This window comes from Sinocyclocheilus anshuiensis, unplaced genomic scaffold (genome assembly GCF_001515605.1).
Source record: "Sinocyclocheilus anshuiensis isolate Anshui unplaced genomic scaffold, SAMN03320099.WGS_v1.1 scaffold967, whole genome shotgun sequence".
Taxonomy (NCBI): domain Eukaryota; kingdom Metazoa; phylum Chordata; class Actinopteri; order Cypriniformes; family Cyprinidae; genus Sinocyclocheilus; species Sinocyclocheilus anshuiensis.
In genome coordinates this window covers 270,977-279,003 of record NW_015542427.1, presented here as the reverse complement: position 1 = coordinate 279,003, position 8,027 = coordinate 270,977, and the positions used below count along the sequence as shown (strand labels likewise).

Here is an 8,027-nt window from a genome sequence, read left to right as displayed (position 1 = left end):
GTGTGTTGTGATTGGCAGCACTCGGCGCCTGGTCGGGAAATGTCACGCCCCTTACCATAGCCACCTGCGAGCTTCAGTGCAAATATTGCATCAAAATCAAATCAATTTGAGCGCGATTTAAACCGGGATGATTGTAACCACTCTAAGTTCGTCTGCCTTGGGAAAGCTATCGTGTCTCCAACATAGTGATAACACTCGTTGCCTTCTCTAGTGCAGCTCAACCAGGTCTCGTCCCATTCGTCGATATTTGTGATGTCACAAATCCCGGAAAATATGCGTTGTAGTCCAAACGAGTCATTCGTTGTAGTTTTTGAAAAGTGATTTCTGTTAAATAAAATATCTCCTTTTGAAGTGGACTTTGTACTTTGTAACTTCGCAGATCTTTTTTATGCTCAAACAGCAACATTGCAGACTTACTAAAGTTGAAAAAGTGAAAAAGCATAATAGGACCCCTTTAAAATAATGTCACGAATGATTCCCAATAAGACCAGAAGCATGCATAAAGAAAGTAAATATGATCAATTTTGATTTAATGTTGTTCTATAAACCCTAAAACAAAGAATTATTTCAGCATCAGATGGTTTTAACATGGTTCTAAATTATTAATAGCAAGGTCATAACTGCCTTAGACAATCGAGGGGACACACCACTAAGGCGTTTTTCAATGCGTTATTCATAAACAAGGACCTATAAAATCCTAAATATGTGATTACTGCCTTTCTGATAAACATGATCATATATCATTTAAAGGGATAGTTCTCCCAAAAATAAACATTTTGTCATAATTTACTCCAGGGTTATTATAGTTAACTAAAACTAAAACCATTAATAAACATTAACTGAAATAAAAAAACATATATTACAGTAACTGTTAATATATATATATATATAAGATATATTTTAAAAACAAATACCAATAACCAGGGTGCGAACTACGGGGGAGCTAGGGGGAGCTCGGCTCCCCTTAATAAGACATGGGCTCCCCTGAAAACATGTGATTTGTGAAATTTTGGGGGGTCTCAAAAAATATTGAAAATGTGTTATTTTGACGTGCAATTTCAGTTTTGTGTACTGTGATCATCGTGGATTATTATGTGTAAAATTGCTAAAATATCATTCATTCATGCATGATGGCGATTTAAACCTAATTCACTTCAATAAAGATAACTATACATGCTATTCTTGTCATGAGCATCAAGGTGTGGGGGCGCTGCGGTGCAAATTCCACTCATGTTTAGTACGTTAACTCAAAGATTCATAGAAAAAATATAAACATTGGACTCTGTGGTCGATTCTGTGTTAAGGTAAAGCATGTTATTTGCAATTATGTGTTGTGGCTGGGTTGTTATAGGTCTGCGATGTCTACTTAGGCCTAATTGAACGGAGGAATTATGGTATTCTTCTGTAGCCTGACGACGAGTAACTTTAACCGTTGTTCATGTGAACTCAAAGACATCCGGATGCTTTGTTTATAGACTATTTGTGGGTGGCTGTTTGCTGTTTCACCTATCAATTCGTGTCGATAAAGTATAATAGGGTAAATCCTGTATAGTGATTTATCCTATATAGTGATTTATCCCATACACTTGTAGCAGTTATGTATCGTTGTAAGTCATTGTAAGCCCCACGCGCAAGCGCACAAAAATAAAATTATTCATTAAATAAGAGTTAGTTCAAGGAGTAGTTTATCAAAAAATTAAAACCTCATGTCATTCCAAACCTGTATGACATTCTTTCTTCTGAGTAACACACACACACACACACACACACACACACACACAAAGATATTTTGAAAAATGTTAACCAAGCTGTTTTGGTGACCATTTGACTTCCACATGGTCCAAAATTAAATTAATAAATGAATAGATAGACAGACAGACATACAGACAGACAGACAGACAGACAGATAGATAGATAGATAGACAGATAGACATAAATAAGACATCTCTCTAAATATATTTTTTATGTTCCACAGAAGAATGTAAGTTATACAGGTTTAGAACAACATGAGGTTTTCATTTTTGGTCTACTATCCCTTTAAGATGACACACTGAAGAACCTTTAAAAAGAGCTTCATGTTTCATTAATTTTGGGAGATCTCCCAACACTTCTCAGAAGAATTCATTCGTTCTAGCTAACATGTTGACCACTCTACGTAATTGTCACGTACGCAGTGGGTTTCCATCCGTTTGTACCCTTCCTCTATCCTCGTGGCCTGTGTAGTGTTAATTATTAAGGGATTTTCATACAGTCAGTGCGTCTGGTGCCCTAAACCCTCCCTTTACCCTCCGTCACACATATTCCACTCTAATCCATAGGGACTATTCATTTTTCCCTCCCTCTCTCTCTCTCAGCTCATATCTGTCTTAAGATACAGAGGAGTATATGAGTGTTACTTGATCCTGAATCTACTTTGACATCAACGGGGGCAGAAGTGCATGGCGTGCATATTAGACCCTGTCTGTGCACAGCACATGTGAGAGAGCGTCTACAGGAAATACATATATTGCGTACAAACTGACCCATTCGTGCACCTTTCAAACACTTAGCTGAACCCACAGTGAGCGAGTTTCTGCATCCTGCTGTGACAGCATGACGGTCTGTCACGTCACACAACACAGACTCTGGTCATGTGGTTAAAAATGCAGCCACTGTAGCCTGTCTGTAAGGATGTGGCATGTTTAATATATAAGAGTCAAGCAAAAAAAACGGTGGGCCCTTAAAGGGTCTTGCCATGTTTAAAGTTTATATGTGGGCTTGATTGAAAATGTGTGCAAAAGAAAGAAAGATGGCTCTAGTAATATCAGGGCCTTCATGCTCCTTTTATTTATTAATTTATTTATTTATCGATTGATTTTTTTGGAGGGGGTGCCAGTGGCAGTCCTGATTACGTGGTGCCCTATGTGAAATACAAATAATAATAATAATAATAATAATAATTATTATTATTATTATTATTATTATTTTGATTTGTTAAATAAATTATGATTTCTTGTGAAATACAAAAAAAAACAATATGATGATAATAATAATAATAATAATTATTATTATTATTATTAACATAAGACAACAATACAAACTACAATAATCATTATAATTAATAATAATAATAATAATTTTCCTTTATTAAATAATTACAATTTCTTGTGAAATACAAAAACAATAATATATTATTAATAATAATAAATAATAATAATAGTAGTAGTAGTAGTAGTAGTAGTAGTAATAATTATTCATATATAGTATTATTGTTGTTGATGTTGTTGTTTGTATTTCACAACAAATCATTATTTTATAAATCAAAATTATTTGCAGCTGAACTTGACAACCAGTGATCATCAGCAGCTTTGCTATTTTGATAATAATTCTTTGTGTTGTACAGGAAAATAGTTGTGAGTTTTTGAGTTTTGAGTGACATACAGTAAGGGTGGGTGGATTATGACAAATTTAAAGTAAATTATCTGTACAAGGTGTGACTTGATTAAAATGACCAAAATTAGACATGTGAATGGGTGATTTCTGTCCTGGCCCTTTAGACAAGCTTGTATAATCCTGCAACTTAATTCTGAAATGTACAAATATTTTTTTCTGCTTATGACATTTGACTCATAATTGTGCTGCTTAAATCAACACAGTTGACATTAGGTGCAAAAGACAGTTCATCAGTCACTAAGCCCTCAGTGGAGAGCATATCTCTCTCATACACTCACACACAGTGAGTTTGAGCTGCAGTGTAAGAGGATTTCATTCATCCGTATTCACTGTATCGGACAGACTCGCGCAGTTTCTCGGTCAGCGTGCACTGGGGGGCATAAGCTCTCGGTGTTAAGGCACTTTCTTGCTTGAATAAAGTCTATCCCGCTGGGCCAGGAGGAATAACTTAACACTTAGAGATCACACCATTAATTGCTCTCCCAAAATGCAGACACTATGAAAGATGCTGCTTTATCACAGGTGCAAAAAATTAACTAAACACACTGTAATGATATTAACTACATTAAATAGTATCCCTTACAACAACAGTACATTGGTAGAGTAATGCCATCAGATATTAATACTATGAAATATTAGTACTATTGATACTGTACATACCATGGTACTAAAAGATGTCCAAAATACATAACTTGCAAAAAAATATATAGAATGGTACTACAATGGTTTTTAGATGTGTGCTATGGTACTACCATGGTATTCTTGGATGTACTGTGGATACCATGAAATAAGCATAAATATTCCAAAGTACCAATCGCTGTACCATGGTACTGCCAAAATACTTTTTGTAAGGGATGGTGGCACAAGGCACATATTGAAAATACCATGGTAAATGTACATAAAACCATGGTGTTATGGTCCCATCCCAAAAACATGTACCATGCAGCATATCCAACAGATTATGGTAGTATATAGTACATGCCCCAAAAAAGGCTTGATAGAACCATGATAGGATGCCCAGAAGAATAGGTTGTACCATGGTACTTTTTGTTTTGTTTTTATCAGTAGAAGAGGACAAGCCAAAGTTCACTTTGAACGCTCATTCAGGACACACTTTAAACCATCTTTACCTCATTAATTTACTCTCAGCACTGTATCTTCCTCTTCACCACCCCTCTCAAGAAAATACAGAATCAATAAGAACATCAATATGAGCTCAGAATACGCCTTCAGTGATCTCCAGTCTCCTGAAAAAGATCTCAGCACAGCCCTAATCGTGTTTTAGACTGACTGAGGCTGCTATTGCCTGCTGTCTGAAACCAAACAGCATATTTAGGCTATACAGAACGACAGTTATATAAAGTGACAAACCTGATAAGTCTCATAAAGTTCTGATCAACAACCCGCTGAGCCAAACACAAAAAACGTCTTCAAATGACTGACAAAACAGCTCAAAGTTCAACATCTCATGACATGATCAGTGAGGGAAGATGAAGCGCGCTTACCGTGCGCTGTTTCACAGAGCCAGAGAGAGTGATGCGGCGCGCAGCATCCCTGCCATCCTCAGTGAGAAGACTTCTACTGTGCGCTCTTCTCCGGCATGACCGCAGCTCCTCAGCTCTCCTCCAGCGCACACAGCTGCAGGCTGAGCATCATGGCTGGTCTTGTGCTCTCAGTTCATCTGCTGTGGAGCGCGCGTACTGCCGCCTACTCTGATTGAGTTTTGAGAGCGCAGAGGCTGCGTGATCGCTCACTTTCTCCGGGCATATGGACCATGTGATGAGACTCATCCCTCCATCTGCGCGAGCCCGATCAGCGCCACCCAATGGAAAAATTATGCTATTCATCACTAATGCGATTGGGCCGCCACGTTCTGAAAGATTTCAGATTTACATTTATTACGTTCAAATGTTGGGTAGTGCGGGGCTAGTTGTCACAGGAGCGGCATCACACTAGATATGGGTTGGCGTTGAAAGTCTAATTACGCAAATGTGTTTTCTCTGGTTCTGTAGATTTCAAATACCTATTTCAAAACACACCATAAACCTTTAAACCTCCAAACGTACATTAGGCCAACAGTATTATATTTTTTCTAATATACAAACAATAAATAAGCAAACAAACATTCAGGCAAAAGTTGACTAATGAAGGTAGATTTAACCTAAAGGTCGAACTGTTCACTTGAATGTTTCATAAATGTCAAATTGTCATACGTTTCGAAGTTTGTAATTTCATAAAATTCATTATTTAAAATATCTGTTGGCTAATCCAAATATTTGATATTTTGTATCAAACCCTTCAAGTTATTCATTCACGGTTCCCATTGTGACAATTTAACCCCTACAGTCTTTACATAAACATCATGGACTGGTCTCCTTCATGCTTACATTTCAGATTTAACATTAAGGTTAATAGTGTACTTATAACATCATGTTCTAACCAATGACTCAACCAAAAGTCATATGTGCGTTTCTTAAAGGGGTCATATGATGTTGCTAAAAAAAACATTATGTTGTGTATTTGGTGTAATGAAATGTGTTTATGCGGTTTAAGGTTCAAAAAACACATTATTTTCCACATACTGTACATTATTGTTTCTCCTCTATGCCCCGCCTTTCTGAAACGCGTCGATTTTTACAAAGCTCATCGGTCTGAAAAGCAAGGTGTGCTCTGATTGGCCAGCTATCCAGTGCGTTGTGATTGGCCGAATACCTCAAGCGTGAGACGGAAATGTTAAGCCCCTACCATACTGTGATGAGGGACGAGACAAAAACATTAAAAAACCTGAGAATGGCGCGGCCGGCGGATTCGACGAAGGAGCGTCCGGAGGACCTGCGGCACCCACATGTGACGACCCCAGGCTGGACTCCACTTTGTCCACGGTGAAAGCCAATCCGGCGATCCACAGCGTGAAATTTGATGTATTTCCTCAGCGACCAGCACGGATCAGCTGAGATCAGATGAAGCGGATATCGTCGTCTTTTGGAAGGCCAAACAAAGTAATTTCGCTTTCACAACGAAACACACAGCGTCTCCACAACATGGCGGCGGCAACAACAATACTACAGCGAGAATAAAAGTTATGCCTTCTTTCTTTGCATGAACATTTGGGTGGTGTTATGCAAATCTTCCCACACAGTGACGTAGACATGTGGGGGCATGTTTAAATGAGGCGTTTTAGGAGAGTGTGGACAAGTCTTAACTTTTATAAAGAATATCTCTTTGGATTTGAGACTTTAGTCTTTGCAACTTTAGGGATCTTATCTATGCACGAACAGCTTGTAACACTCCAAAGAGAAAGGAAAATTTGAAATTGCATCATATGACCCCTTTAAATAAAACGGGTTGAGCAAATTATTGAATTACTCATTTACAGTCGCCACCTACTGGCGATGTAACCTGCAGAAAGAGGGGCTTAAAAACATTGATCCCACCACTAACACAGGCTGACTATTCAGACAGAATTTGAGGACCAGAACTTTTGAACATAACACTTATTGCCTATATTTTACCTTATTCTGGTTCTGGTTGTCGTTCCTCTTTTACATTACTGCATATTTAACATTGAATTAAATATTATGTCTCTAATATTAAATATTATATCTCATTGTACATAACACTGTATATTTTATGGGACATTATTTTATTTATTAATAATGATCTCTCTTACTCTTACCATATGGCTTTTAGCTCTTCACTTGCGTGTCTCAGTGTCTGCTTCAGTGTTCTGTAACTAAATTGCACCTCTGGGGTTAATAAAGTTGTATTGTATTGTACTGCCTCCACTGGACTATATAACCCTTTCTTGTAATGTGCACTGTAAAAATCAATAGTTTTAATCAAATAATAGCTGCCACACTTTACATAACTGTTCATGTTTTGATGTAATTACAGCATTAATCAGTACAAGTAAGTGGGTAAGACTAATGAGCAATGTGCTTATTTTCTGAAGCAGCTTGTAACTACAAATTGTTTTTGTTGTCGTGATGTATTGATACCTAAATTGTTACCTAAATGGCTTTAATCATTTTTTATCATTTTTATTTTATTTCCTCTGGATTATTTCAGATTCTCTTGCTTATTTAAAATAATTATTTATAATATATTTTTTTAATGCACAGATAGTGGTGATTCATATTTGGGCAACATCCACTAAAATAGACATGGCTGTGTTTAGAGTTGGCCAAGATATAGTCAACACTTACTGTTTCACAGGTCTTTTATGACTGTGGGTCTGCACCAAAACAATCAATGAGGAACTCACTTTCTCTGAGTGCTCTTGTGTGTGTGTGTGTGTGTGTGTGTGTGTGTGTGTGTGTAGACAGGTTTTATACTCCTCCGTCTTTGTTGGAGTCTGATTGTGGTCCTTATTTACATCTGGCTCATAGCACAGGTCTCGTCTGCTAACTGGCCTGTCAGTCTGCATTAGGTCTTGCGGTTTGAAAAGTGTACAATACAAAGGCCTGACCCTCCTTTTAGACAAACACACATCAACAGACTTTAACTGGAGGGAGGTGATGAGAAGTAGACCCCTAGGATCCCATCAGACACTCCTACTGATAAAGCCCAGTGTGACCTTCTTTCCATTGCTGGTG

General features: G+C 37.5%; 1 protein-coding gene across 1 annotated transcript in view; it reads right to left on the bottom strand.

The window, feature by feature from the left end:
- LOC107693551 (uncharacterized) overlaps window positions 1–5,150 on the bottom strand; it is a 57,306-nt gene extending 52,156 nt beyond the window's left edge. Inside the window, exon 1 of the mRNA XM_016492977.1 lies at window positions 4,938–5,150. The gene's annotated coding sequence lies outside the window, so the exon portion shown is untranslated. The remainder of the gene's footprint in view (window positions 1–4,937) is intronic.
- Between the last annotated feature and the right edge of the window lie 2,877 nt (window positions 5,151–8,027).